The following is a 15,004-nucleotide window of genomic DNA, read 5'->3' as shown; positions in this document are numbered from 1 at the left end:
AATTGGGTTATTTCCTACCAACCAGCATGTAGTTGCCGATGAAATAATTAGGTAATGTTATTGGGCAAATTAAAGTAAAGCCATTTTAGTCCAACATTTGGGCTATTTTTTCCCAACCCGGTTTTTACTACATGTATTTACCCAATTAAATGTTCAAAATACGTTGGGCAGATGTTACTGGGCAAACGTAAGTCGGACAAATATCATTCAACAATATGGTTATATTCTTATATTAGAGTTGTCGTGGTCGAGTGGATGTGACACAGGACTGTGGTTCACAGGGTCCGCGGTTCGAGTGCCGCCGCTGCACTAATGTCCTTTTATTTATAATATATATAATATTTTATCCAACTTAACTGCCCAACTAGAGTCTAATATACTACACATTAGCGTGAGAATTGGGTGAATTTTTGCTGGTTAAAGTTTGGATATTTTCTTTTTATCCAACACTGGGTAAATCATGCAAAATCTTAATGGACAAATAATTGCCCTCATGTTGGGTAAAAAATTGGGTAATTTTTTGCCCAATATTTTTTAGAGTGTAGCTGTGGATTTCAGTATGCCATTACAACAACAAAAATGGCTTCAGTTTTTCAAATATTTTGGGATCAAACCCCTTAGACTCTAGGGGCCTAGGTGCTCCTCTGCTCCTCCATAGTTTGCAAGCATATACTCTGATATATCACTTTACCACAAATCCACAATTCCTAAAGCCTTGAGCAGAGCCTAGACCTGTCGGTTTCTTGCTGTGTCAAACCACGGACCTATTACGGATGGACATTCATCGTTTTCTTAACGAATAAGGGAGTTTACAGATAGCACATGGTACAAATGACCCCAAATATCCACAGATCTTTTACACATGGAGAAGTTCCACTTTGAGCATCTTAGAATAATAACTGCCAAAGTCCTAGATGTGCTTCATGAATACCTTTTGTTTGTCCTCTTGAAAAGAATATTTCCACTTTCGTATCATAGAATGTACCGTTGGTGCATAAATGAATAATGTTACATAACTTTCATGAGCGCATATCCAGTATTCATCTCTGTGGGTTTTAAACATTTTGATACAAATGACCTTTATCTGCCCATGCGCGGATTGTATCTATGAACTGGCTTATTCATTGTGATTGTCTCCGTCAATGTCGTCTCAATAACCTTCCGGACATGTTTCTCCACTTTGATCTCATGATGGTCACCGCCAAAAAGCCGGGACAGAATCAAGATAGTGATTTTACACATGTTAATATACATGCGCAGAAGATAATAACTCGCTTAAATCATAGAAAATCGATGTGCAGTTCTGGTTTATAATCGGAAATTGTTGTTCCGTGTACTATATTTTATTTTGAAAAACATGTTGATAACCAGATAGAGGTTATATTTGGATTGGTTGTGATTTAAATCCCGTTTCCCCCAATTTCCTTATAATATTCCAGAGTTACAACGCACAGGGCTTATAAAGATCATGGCCTTTTAATTGTTTTATAAGGTCATGGGTGTGTGCGAAAGTGTGCAAATCAGTAATAATACATTTCATATCACCAAAATCGTCTGCTTTTCAACTTTGCTGCTCCCCATTAGGGATGTTTTTTGTATTTAAGACACACTCTTACAGAGCACACCATCCAAACAAAATCCAAGAGAGTGAAACTGCTCCTTTGTCAATGACCGAAAATGCTTACGCAGTCGTTATTGTTAAAACAGCTGAATGTTCTCATTAAGATGCACATAATCAGGAGGCGGTGACTATCATTGGATCAAAGAAAGAATCACGTTGAATGTCCATCCGTATAGGTCCATGGTCAAACTTAAGTACAGAGCGTATTGTAGTCTCATTTTGCAGATACTTTTATACAGACCAACTGAGTAATGTGTGTGCCTCACACACACACACGCACAAGCGTGCGCACGCACTCACACTCTCTGCTCCCCTCTCTCTTCTCTCCGTCTTAAATGCTCCTCAATTGCATATTGCATATTGCTTCTCCCCTGTCACTGCATCTCTTGCTCTCCCTCTCTCTTTCATTTTTTCCCTTTCTGTCTTTAGTAGTCTATTCTGTTATCACTTCTCTTTCTCTTTTTTCCGCTTTCCTTGCCTCACTTCCTCTCTATCTTTCTCACACACACTTTCTCTTTCTTTCGCGCTCTTCTCCCTGCTCTCCCGTGCCCCCTCTCTTCTCTCTCTCTCTATCTTTATTCTTCTATTCAACCTTTTCACTTTGTTTTAGTTTTGCCTCTCTCACTTTTTCTTATCGAAGTGTTGTTTTTCGTATTTTCCCTGTATGCCAACATTATTCTATTAATCATATACACTACTGGCTTTATAGCATATAACAAAATACCCAAAACAAACACGCTAGGTATGTTTTTCATGTTCATGTGATTTTATTATCAGTATTATTTCTAATACTATTAGTTATTCCCCTAATACCATGCTTACAATGTCTTATTGTTTTTTAGGGCAAAAAAAAGAGTAAAACCAGATTTTTAACTTGAAGCTTATGATGAAAAGATGTATTATTATGCTAGATTTTAAGAATGGTTGTACTTGTAACCCTACATAATTTGTATACACCTCGGAAAGATGTATAATGAATGGATACATGGAAGTAAAGGCAAAATATGTATTAATAATGAAAACCACTCACCATCATTTGATTTTAGAGGATTAACATGGTTTAAGGGTTTAAACAATACAGAAGTGATAAAGAAGATTCGAATTATATTAGGAAGTTGCAAAAACACGATGGAAGGTGATAATTTCTTGCTTTTATTTCATTGTTTCTTCAGGAAGAATCATCATTCGGATGTTGCCTCATGGTCCCTTCCTATGTGAGAAATAAAAAAAGACGATATTTTTTGTTTGAAAGATAATGAGGAAATTGTGGAGAAAAGGGAGTCAGAGATAGACGGGAGAGGGGGAGAGAGAGAGGGTGAGACAGAGAGAAAGTGGGAGAAAAGCACCTTTAGCACCAGGGGAGGGGCCCGTCTCCAAAAAAAGTAAAAATTAACGTGTTTTTACTCCCTGGACCCGCCACTGGCTCATGTCCACAGTCTCGTATAAGCCCATAACATTATAGTCTTAAACATCGCTTACTTGAGACTTGACAGGTATCTACATTTTTAAAGCAAAATACATGTAAAAGGTTTATAAGTGGTGGATTGTTTTAATACTCATTTATAGTTTTGATCTGCCCGCTTGCCACTACCCCCCCCCCCCTCCCCACTCCTACATTTCAAAAAAATACTTGATAAAAAGTGATTGAGTCTAATTTGAAATTTTGATGATTAAAATGCAGCTCTGTGTATGTATACTGCGAGTGGAAAATCATTGGTTGAACATCTGCACTACAATTATCTTGTTATTGTTATTGTACAAATATACGTACCATGATGGCCATGATGGTGATGACGGTGATGGCGCTGCAAGGCTACGGCGTCATCAGGAGATGCAGCCTCCTCCGAGAGCATCAGATTCAGCACTGCATGGTTGCCATAGAAACGAGATGTAATGAAAACAAAGAAAAAAACCATGGGGGAGCTTTCAAATATATATCGATGTACATACGCGCGACCAAAACAAGTTTTGGCTGGTTAAGGCGAGGGAGGCATTTAGGGTGTCAAATTAATAGGCAAAAAATGAGAGGAAAAAAAGGAAAGTTGGTTGAGTTTGTTAAAACGCATTTAGAGTACCCGTGCCTGGAAAACACATTATATTCTTACTCCCCCCCCCCCCCCTCCCCCCGAGTAAAGTAGGGTCGTAAGACAATATTATGTGTTAACGAAATGTCTTAATTTCACAGCTTTTCTGACAATAGCTTAGGGATTTTCTGACAGATTTCTTAAGGGGGCGGTCAAAACTTTTCAAGCATTGACGTCCCTGGCTGACTTATGTACTTACAGGTGTCCACTGCATCTTGCTCTTCAACATCCTTGGCGCACACCATACTGGTTGCCACAATAGCACAGAGCACAAGAGCTACTTTGATCATCATCTTGACTAGTTTAGCTTGGGAAGCAGCCTGCAATATGTGAAAGGCTATTCTGTTTGGTTTTTAAAAAGATGAACAAAAGAAACGAGAATTGGGAGTTATCCCCAATGTTCTGGTACCGTATTTCTGTGCGAAATTCCTCGAAAATGTTCGTCCTTATTATACTGCTAGAATATAGAAAGAATTGAATAGAATAGCATTTTTCTATTTTCAAAATCAGAAACACCGTCGGTTGGAATTTTTCCCCCCAAATTGTAAAACGCTTAAGAAATCGCGTTTTGAATGGTGAAAATGAAAATTTTGCATAGATATAATTTACATTAAAAAAAGAGCCTGTCCCGTTAGGAATCTCTCTATTGGAAATACAGAAAAACAGAATGTGCCAAACTACAGATTTTTCAAAAATTGACATGAGTATTAAACTTAAGAAAGTTGTCAACAAATCAGTGCAATTCTATTCATATCCCAACACGTTATCACAAGAAGGTATTTCCTTTCTATTTTGTATGTTCCATAATGCAAATTTACTCAAGCCCAAACAATAAATTAACGAATAAAATCAATCAATCAATTTCACCGCATGGTCGCTTTTCCTCCCTCGCGTGGATAACTCATAGACTAATAAAGGTTTGGGTTACCAATTCCCGGATTAAATACGTTAAAATCATTTTCACTACATTCTATAATTTTTGAACGATATTAATGAGAACTTAGCTTGTTAGTATCTAAGCTCATACGTTTGGACAGGGGCGGCGCAAATTTATTATTTGCCCAGGGTGCCATAAAAAAGTTACTTTAGAGATAGATAGGTGGGTGATGATATCAGTATATACGATTGCAAATACCTTCGCAAAATCAAACTGAAAAGCGATTTCAATAGACTTGTCCAACACCTATTGAAATGTGCAAACATTATAACGATGCATTAGGTAATCCGGACTTGATTGACTCATCCACAGGACCACATCACCTCTACATGATTGATATCGTCATACACTGATATACGATTGTAGTCCGAAGACTAATAATATCATCATTATAATATGTAAAAGGAAACATAACAAATCAAGGTTAAAGATTAAACATCAAAGTTTTGAACTACAAGTTATTAAACCTATAAGGCAGGTTGTAGAATATATGCATTGTATTGGTGAATAATAAAGAAACAAGTAATATGCCATTTGAACGAAGCAAGATTTAGAAGTGGGCAAAAAAACATATTATCGAAAAATCAGTTATGAACTGAAGTTCTGAAATATTAGTCTGCAAAGTAGAAAACAGATGCTTACCAATCTGGTGAGAGAGTTCTGAAGGCAGCTTGTTGCGGGTGAGATGAGCTCCTGAATTGATGACTCGAACCGATTATGGCTTCCCTTTTATGGAATTATTCCTCGCCACTCTCCCCATCTTTGCGTCTTTGATCATTTTTGTTCGTGTGTAATGATTGATAGGACCGCTGGGGTTGGCCAGATGTTTTGATAACTGATAACTATATTTTGATTCGAGAGACTTTGTATTCAATGAGAAAAAGAAATAAAGATATATAGGCGGATCATTGGAAAGTAGAATTAATCAATCTATCTCGTTTTCAAACTATACTATATGTACACACGCACTTAGAAGTCATCAAGATCGGTTACATGTCTTTTTCCCCAAAGATTCATATTTGCGAAGGTCAGTAAGTCCCAAAATGTATTAATCTGAAGGTGTTTTATTCCAAATGATTGTGATTTAAAAGGTTTGTAATTCCAAAAATGAAACCAGGTTCATGATTCTGAAGGTTCATAATCCCGAAAACGAGAGAGAACCCTATTTCGAATTGTTCGTAATTATGAACCTAATTATGGCAGATTTAACGAACCTTCGGAAATCTTTGCGTTAAATTCCGTATCGTATGCGAGGGAGCGTAGCGACCGGGGAAGTATGTTAAAATAATTATGCACATACAGAAAGATAGAGTGAGAGACAGAGGAGAGAAGGAGAGAGTGGGAGAGTGAAAGAGCGAGATGAGAGAGAGGAGAAAGAAGAGGAAGAAAAGAGGCAGAGGAGTGAGAAAATATTGAGTTCTTTCTGAGATTGGAATAATTGAAATTGTATCCTATAATTAAATTAATTTTCCAGCTTATTTCTTTAGAAAGAAGAAAATCAATGTGAATAACGGATGACGAGACATGCAAAAGTCATAGAATGCAATAATAGATTTTTAGTCAAGACAATAACATTGTAAAAATAAAGGGGCGGCAGAGCCTGTTTTTGTCAAAGTGAGGGGGGGTGCCACCATTTAAAAACGGCACTATTTGGAAGAACAAAGGCACCTACAAAGGGTAACATCAAAGCGAAATATTTAAATATCCTAAAGCGTAATCATTACATTGTAAGGATGATTTTCAAGATTTACTCTTTACTTGGTCAAAGATATTACTTCAGCATCATACTCTGCTGTTGTGTGTGATGGTCTAAATATTTCTTTGCGAGCGAGCGAAGCAATGGACGAAACGTTGTAAGGTTTTTCGAGGTCACATTACGAACGATTACTTTTCGTTATTATTTCAATCTCATAATGAAATAATAAATAAGACCTTCAATATGCTTCTTAATGAGATAAACTATAAATGTAAGCGAGCGAAGCGAGCTAGTTTTGGAGGAGATTTGAAGGGGGAAAATGCTCTCAGTCGCTTTAAATTAGGGGAAAATGTTGGGTGGCTATGAGAAGTGTCTTGTTTCTGGGAAGATGAGGGATAATAACAACGTCTTGTCATATAACACGTATCGTAATTTTGTCTCAGTCTTTTTAACATGAATGACATTTGGTAATGGAAATGCATTTGAGTTGAGTTTGAAAAATCAAACGTGGTCTCAAACTTTATATTTTTGAACAAAGGTCAATTGAATTACCTTGGCTTAGGCAAGGGACGTTTTATAGCTTTAAAAAAGGAACACGGTTGTTTTTCTAAAAGGGGCACACTTTGTTCTTATGAAATGTGGGATATTGTGCCCCCTGCCCTTATCCCGGCTCCACTACCTTTTTTGTAGTAGAAGAAAAAAATTCCAGTTATTACACAAAGCTGCTCCGATTCTTTGAAACTAGAAGGTTCATGAATTGGCTCAGTAGGGTTCGAAACCAGGTCGATGCGCTAGCGCCTTTTGATAAGGCATTAGTCCTTACTACCAAGTCCCGCTGAGATAATGACTTAACCCATCGCCCCCTGGTCACGTTAAAACCAACCAACCAACTAGATATGGGACTTTAGATGATCGCAAAAGGGCACAATTTGTAAGCGGCAGTGGGAAATGTAGGTAAAACAAATGATGGGCACTCACATCAAAAGCCAATCACATCAAAACTAACAAGGAAAACTAATTAGATGTGAAAAAAGGCATTTATTAGAAGGGAAAAGGCAGTTATTAAAAAGGGAAAATGGGCACTATCAGAAGGGAATAGGACATTTCTCATACCTAAAAGAGGCACTCATCAGAGGTGGAAAGGGGCAGTTCTTTGATGGTAAAATGGACTCATTACAAATGAAAAGGGGCACTTGTCAAAGTAAAGGAGAGAACTTGTCAGATCAGGATCGGGGTACTTATCGGAGTTGAAAAGACGACATTTATAAGAAAGGGGAAGGGACACTTTTTACAAAAAGAAAAGGTTCAGTTATTAGAAAAGAAGAGCGCGTGTGAAAGTAAAACATACACTTCTCAGACGTAAAAAGAGGGCACATCTTAAACCTGAACAGGGGCAGTTAATAGAAGGGAAAAGGGACATTGATTAAAGAGAAAAAGGGGGACTTGTCAAAGTAAAAGGGGCATCGGTTAGATTGAAATATCAAATTAATAATGTATACACTTATGACCTCGAAAAAATAATTGCTATTTTGTTATTAAGTTCTCCATTAACAGCGGCGCCAGTCATCCATCAACAAACAACCTGCATACGATCTTTCCTCCGACTTGGCCTGACAAAATGATCAATGCCTATGCGTGCGAAAGTCCTCCCGTCCGGGCCTCCCTTTACCGCGGCGCCAGCCATCCATCAACAAACAACCCGCATAAGATCTTTCCTCCGACTTGGCCTGACAAAACGATCAATGCCTATCCGTGCGACTTTGAGAATATATCCGGCTTCACATATGGGTAGACTCGGGTGGGGTTTCAAACTTTTCCGCAATCGGATTTCATCAAAGCAATCCATTATTTAATAGAATACTACAATGGGTCCTATTAATACTAATCTATGTTGGTTATAGCCTAGCTTTACATTGTTCATTGTAAGCTGCATAAGAAAAAGACAGCTTTAATTTGTAGGTCATGGAATGTATTATGTTTTTAATAGTTTGTATATATCATTTCATTTATTTATGCAGTTCTGAATACATAATAAAAATCAAAATACATTGAAAGATAATTTATATGAAGAAATACAAACCTTTTTTAAACAGAACTAGGGCCTGTTTTTTTTTATTTTTATGAATTTTTATAGTAATATTATTCCAACTTCAGGTTGAGGCCATTGTTCAGAATTACACACAAGAAAGTTGGTTGGTGAATGTTTGGTAAATTTTCTTGAATATTTTAGACAGTAATCTTATAATTTGAATTGTGGCCTCAAGACCTCTGATTGTAATAAGGCCAAGTATAACAAATTACGTATTTCTCGTCCACGCCCGCACCAATCTTTGGTGGCGCTTCAATATTTTTTTTTTCCTTCAACAATTCCTCATTTCTTTTTGTTTTCAAATAGATATGAAGAAAGTATTTTTAATTTAACTCAGGTTTGCTTGATACTACATAATACAAATGTGGTTGACCAGTATACGGCTGAGTACCGCTAAAATGGTCTCATTTCAAGGAAAGGAAAGTTCTTTGCATACAATTCCACTATTAACCAGTGCAGTTTGCAACTATTCCTTTTGATACTGCCCCCTTATTCTAATGTACTGCTATTCCATGGCTACAATATGACATAATTTACAAAATGAATAAACACACTTTCTATTGATACTAAACAAAGTGATAATCATTGAGTTTCCACTTTTATGAGGGCTTTATATCATGCTGATGTCCCAATGCTATACAGGTTTTAACAAGGTATTATTTGAATAAACTTCATATAGCTTCTTTTATGTAGTTAAATTTGGCCAAATTGCCACCCCTTATATTCAACCATAATTATGCTTACTTTAAAATGGTTATCACCACTAGAACACAAGGCACAAAAAGATCCATTTACCTATTTTAATACAAGTTTTCAAGACAACATGTTGTTGAATGTGTAGTCTGGATATCCATGATGTGTGATTAGGGTTAAGGAAATAAAATATTGTGCATTATCTTGGCCCTCCCATTTGTAGGTCCAGATACATGTATTTTGTCCATTATACACAGTAAAAAAAAAGTTGGGCAGATTTTACTGGGCAAATCAAAGTTGGGCAAATTTTGTCCAATAATTGGGTTATTTTCTTCCAACCATTTGTTATATGAAGTTACCTCATGAAAGGTAAAAATAGGTTGGGTAGGTGTTACTGGGCAAATCGATGTTTGGCAATTGTCGTCCAACAATTGGGTTATTTCCTACCAACCAGCATGTAGTTGCCGATGAAATAATTAGGTAATGTTATTGGGCAAATTAAAGTAAAGCCATTTTAGTCCAACATTGGGGCTATTTTTTCCCAACCCGGTTTTTACTACATGTATTTACCCAATTAAATGTTCAAAATACGTTGGGCAGATGTTACTGGGCAAACGTAAGTCGGACAAATATCATTCAACAATATGGTTATATTCTTATATTAGAGTTGTCGTGGTCGAGTGGATGTGACACAGGACTGTGGTTCACAGGATCCGCGGTTCGAGTCCCGCCGCTGCACTAATGTCCTTTTATTTATAATATATATAATATTTTATCCAACTTAACTGCCCAACTAGAGTCTAATATACTACACATTAGCGTGAGAATTGGGTGAATTTTTGCTGGTTAAAGTTTGGATATTTTCTTTTTATCCAACACTGGGTAAATCATGCAAAATCTTAATGGACAAATAATTGCCCTCATGTTGGGTAAAAAATTGGGTAATTTTTTGCCCAATATTTTTTAGAGTGTAGCTGTGGATTTCAGTATGCCATTGCAACAACAAAAATGGCTTCAGTTTTTCAAATATTTTGGGATCAAACCCCTTAGACTCTAGGGGCCTAGGTGCTCCTCTGCTCCTCCATAGTTTGCAAGCATATACTCTGATATATCACTTTACCACAAATCCACAATTCCTAAAGCCTTGAGCAGAGCTTAGACCTGTCGGTTTCTTGCTGTGTCAAACCACGGACCTATTACGGATGGACATTCATCGTTTTCTTAACGAATAAGGGAGTTTACAGAAAGCACATGGTACAAATGACCCCAAATATCCACAGATCTTTTACACATGGAGAAGTTCCACTTTGAGCATCTTAGAATAATAACTGCCAAAGTCCTAGATGTGCTTCATGAATACCTTTTGTTTGTCCTCTTGAAAAGAATATTTCCACTTTCGTATCATAGAATGTACCGTTGGTGCATAAATGAATAATGTTACATATCTTTCATGAGCGCATATCCAGTATTCATCTCTGTGGGTTTTAAACATTTTGATACAAATGACCTTTATCTGCCCATGCGCGGATTGTATCTATGAACTGGCTTATTCATTGTGATTGTCTCCGTCAATGTCGTCTCAATAACCTTCCGGACATGTTTCTCCACTTTGATCTCATGATGGTCACCGCCAAAAAGCCGGGACAGAATCAAGATAGTGATTTTACACATGTTAATATACATGCGCAGAAGATAATAACTCGCTTAAATCATAGAAAATCGATGTGCAGTTCTGGTTTATAATCGGAAATTGTTGTTCCGTGTACTATATTTTATTTTGAAAAACATGTTGATAACCAGATAGAGGTTATATTTGGATTGGTTGTGATTTAACCCATTGCCTACTGGAACCTGGTGGTCCCTGTATTAAGCCTATGGGAACTACATAATTCAGTAGTCAACGGGTTAAAATCCCGTTTCCCCCAATTTCCTTATAATATTCCAGAGTTACAACGCACAGGGCTTATAAAGATCATGGCCTTTTAATTGTTTTATAAGGTCATGGGTGTGTGCGAAAGTGTGCAAATCAGTAATAATACATTTCATATCACCAAAATCGTCTGCTTTTCAACTTTGCTGCTCCCCATTAGGGATGTTTTTTGTATTTAAGACACACTCTTACAGAGCACACCATCCAAACAAAATCCAAGAGAGTGAAACTGCTCCTTTGTCAATGACCGAAAATGCTTACGCAGTCGTTATTGTTAAAACAGCTGAATGTTCTCATTAAGATGCACATAATCAGGAGGCGGTTACTATCATTGGATCAAAGAAAGAATCACGTTGAATGTCCATCCGTAAAGGTCCATGGTCAAACTTAAGTACAGATGGTATTATAGTCTCATTTTGCAGATACTTGTATACAGACCAACTGAGTAATGTGTGTGCCTCACACACACACACACACACACACGCATACGCTTGCGCACGCACTCACACTCTCTGCTCCCCTCTCTCTTTTCTCCGTCTTAAATGCTCCTCAATTGCATAGTTATTGCTTATCCCCTGCCACTGCATCTCTCGCCCTCTCTCTCTCTCTCTTTCATTATTTCCCTTTCTGTCTTTAGTAGTCTATTCTGTTATCACTCCTCTTTCTCTTTTTTCCCGCTTTCCTTGCCTCACTCCCTCTCTCTCTCTCTCTCTCTCTCACACACACACTTTCTCTTTCTTTCGCGCTCTTCTCCCTGCTCTCCCGTGCCCCCTCTCTTCTCTCTCTCTCTCTATCTTTATTCTTCTATTCAACCTTTTCACTTTGTTTTAGTTTTGCCTCTCTCACTTTTTCGTATCGAAGTGTTGTTTTTCGTATTTTCCCTGTATGCCAACATTATTCTATTAATGATAAACTACTGGCTTTATAGCATATAACAAAATACCACAAAACAAACACGCTAGGTATGTTTTTCATGTTCATGTGATTTTATTATCAGTATTATTTCTAATACTATTAGTTATTCCCCTAATACCATGCTTACAATGTCTTATTGTTTTTTAGGGAAAAAAAAAGAGTAAAACCAAATTTTTAACTTGAAGCTTATGATGAAAAGATGTATTATTATGCTAGATTTTAAGAATGGTTGTACTTGTAACCCTACATAATTTGTATACACCTCGGAAAGATGTATAATGAATGGATACATGGAAGTAAAGGCAAAATATGTATTAATAATGAAAACCACTCACCATCATTTGATTTTAGAGGATTAACATGGTTTAAGGGTTTAAACAATACAGAAGTGATAAAGAAGATTCGAATTATATTAGGAAGTTGCAAAAACACGATGGAAGGTGATAATTTCTTGCTTTTATTTCATTTTTTCTTCAGGAAGAATCAACATTCGGATGTTGCCTCATGGTCCCTTCCTATGTGAGAAATAAAAAAGACGATATTTTTTGTTTGAAAAATAATGAGGAAATTGTGGAGAAAAGGGAGTCAGAGATAGACGGGAGAGGGGGAGAGAGAGAGGGTGAGACAGAGAGAAAGTGGGAGAAAAGCACCTTTAGCACCAGGGGAGGGGCCCGTCTCCAAATAAAAGTAAAATTAACGTGTTTTTACTCCCTGGACCCGCCACTGGCTCATGTCCACAGTCTCGTATAGGCCCATAATATTATAGTCTTAAACATCGCTTACTTGAGACTTGACAGGTATCTACATTTTTAAAGCAAAATACATGTAAAAGGTTTATAAGTGGTGGATTGTTTTAATACTCATTTATAGTTTTGATCTGCCCGCTTGCCACTACCTCCCCCCCCCCCCTCCCCACTCCTACATTTAAAAAAAATACTTGATAAAAAGTGATTGAGTCTAATTTGAAATTTTGATGATTAAAATGCAGCTCTGTATATGTATACTGCGAGTGGAAAATCATTGGTTGAACATCTGCACTACAATTATCTTGTTATTGTTATTGTACAAATATACGTACCATGATGGCCATGATGGTGATGACGGTGATGGCGCTGCAAGGCTACGGCGTCATCAGGAGATGCAGCCTCCTCCGAGAGCATCAGATTCAGCACTGCATGGTTGCCATAGAAACGAGATGTAATGAAAACAAAGAAAAAAACCATGGGGGAGCTTTCAAATATATATCGATGTACATACGCGCGACCAAAACAAGTTTTTGCTGGTTAAGGCGAGTGACGCATTTAGGGTGTCAAATTAATAGGCAAAAAATGAGAGGAAAACAAGGAAAGTTGGTTGAGTTTGTTAAAACGCATTTAGAGTACCCGTGCCTGGAAAACACATTATATTTTTACTCCCCCCCCCCCCCTCCCCCCGATTAAAATAGGGTCGTAAGACAATATTATGTGTTAACGAAATGTCTTAATTTCACAGCTTTTCTGACAATAGCTTAGGGATTTTCTGACAGATTTCTTAAGGGGGCGGTCAAAACTTTTCAAGCATTGACGTCCCTGGCTGACTTATGTACTTACAGGTGTCCACTGCATCTTGCTCTTCAACATCCTTGGCGCACACCATACTGGTTGCCACAATAGCACAGAGCACAAGAGCTACTTTGATCATCATCTTGACTAGTTTAGCTTGGGAAGCAGCCTGCAATATGTGAAAGGCTATTCTGTTTGGTTTTTAAAAAGATGAACAAAAGAAACGAGAATTGGGAGTTATCCCCAATGTTCTGGTACCGAATTTCTGTGCTAAATTCCTCGAAAATGTTCGTCCTTATTATACTGCTAGAATATAGAAAGAATTGAATAGAATAGCATTTTTCTATTTTCAAAATCAGAAACACCGTCGGTTGGAATTTTTCCCCCCAAATTGTAAAACGCTTAAGAAATCGCGTTTTGAATGGTGAAAATGAAAATTTTACATAGATATAATTTACATTAAAAAAGAGCCTGTCCCGTTAGGAATCTCTCTATTGGAAATACAGAAAAACAGAATGTGCCAAACTACAGATTTTTCAAAAATTGACATGAGTATTAAACTTAAGAAAGTTGTCAACAAATCAGTGCAATTCTATTCATATCCCAACACGTTATCACATGAAGGTATTTCCTTTCTATTTTGTATGTTCCATAATGCAAATTTACTCAAGCCTAAACAATAAATTAACGAATAAAATCAATCAATCAATTTCACCGCATGGTCGCTTTTCCTCCCTCGCGTGGATAACTCATAGACTAATAAAGGTTTGGGTTACCAATTCCCGGATTAAATACGTTAAAATCATTTTCACTACATTCTATAAATTTTGAACGATATTAATGAGAACTTAGTTTGTTAGTATCTAAGCTCATACGTTTGGACAGGGGCGGCGCAAATTTATTATATGCCCAGGGTGCCATAAAAAAAGTTTCTTTAGAGATAGATAGGTGGGTGATGATATCAGTATATACGATTGCAAATACCTTCTCAAAATCAAACTGAAAAGCGATTTCAATAGACTTGTCCAACACCTATTGAAATGTGCAAACATTATAACGATGCATTAGGTAATCCGGACTTGATTGACTCATCCACAGGACCACATCACCTCTACATGATTGATATCTTCATACACTGATACACGATTGTAGTCCGAAGACTAATAATATCATCATTATAATATGTAAAAGGAAACATAACAAATCAAGGGTAAAGATTAAACATCAAAGTTTTGAACTACAAGTTATTAAACCTATAAGGCAGGTTGTAGAATATATGCATTATATTGGTGAATAATAAAGAAACAAGTAATATGCCATTTGAACGAAGCAAGATTTAGAAGTGGGCAAAAAAACATATTATCGAAAAATCAGTTATGAACTGAAGTTCTGAAATAATAGTCTGCAAAGTAGAAAACAGATGCTTACCAATCTGGTGAGAGAGTTCTGAAGGCAGCTTGTTGCGGGTGGGATGAGCTCCTGAATTGACGACTCGAAC

The 15,004-nt window shown here is 37.0% G+C and overlaps 2 long non-coding RNA genes across 2 annotated transcripts; both read right to left on the bottom strand.

Moving 5' to 3' along the window:
• Nucleotides 1-2,364: 2,364 nt before the first annotated feature.
• Nucleotides 2,365-5,352, bottom strand: LOC115922890. The gene is made up of 4 exons (XR_004063658.1): nucleotides 5,285-5,352; nucleotides 3,905-4,047; nucleotides 3,393-3,485; nucleotides 2,365-2,831 (listed from the first exon to the last, which is right to left on the bottom strand). It is a non-coding gene; the product is annotated as an uncharacterized LOC115922890 (long non-coding RNA).
• Nucleotides 5,353-12,420: 7,068 nt separating this feature from the next.
• LOC115922889 lies at nucleotides 12,421-14,990 on the bottom strand. The gene is made up of 4 exons (XR_004063657.1): nucleotides 14,935-14,990; nucleotides 13,555-13,697; nucleotides 13,044-13,136; nucleotides 12,421-12,480 (listed from the first exon to the last, which is right to left on the bottom strand). It is a non-coding gene; the product is annotated as an uncharacterized LOC115922889 (long non-coding RNA).
• Nucleotides 14,991-15,004: the final 14 nt, after the last annotated feature.

This window comes from Strongylocentrotus purpuratus, unplaced genomic scaffold (assembly GCF_000002235.5).
Source record: "Strongylocentrotus purpuratus isolate Spur 01 unplaced genomic scaffold, Spur_5.0 spur5_scaffold_12, whole genome shotgun sequence".
Classification (NCBI taxonomy): Eukaryota; Metazoa; Echinodermata; class Echinoidea; order Camarodonta; family Strongylocentrotidae; genus Strongylocentrotus; species Strongylocentrotus purpuratus.
Note: the sequence above shows the minus strand (reverse complement) of the source record. Positions and strands in the feature narration are given on the sequence as shown.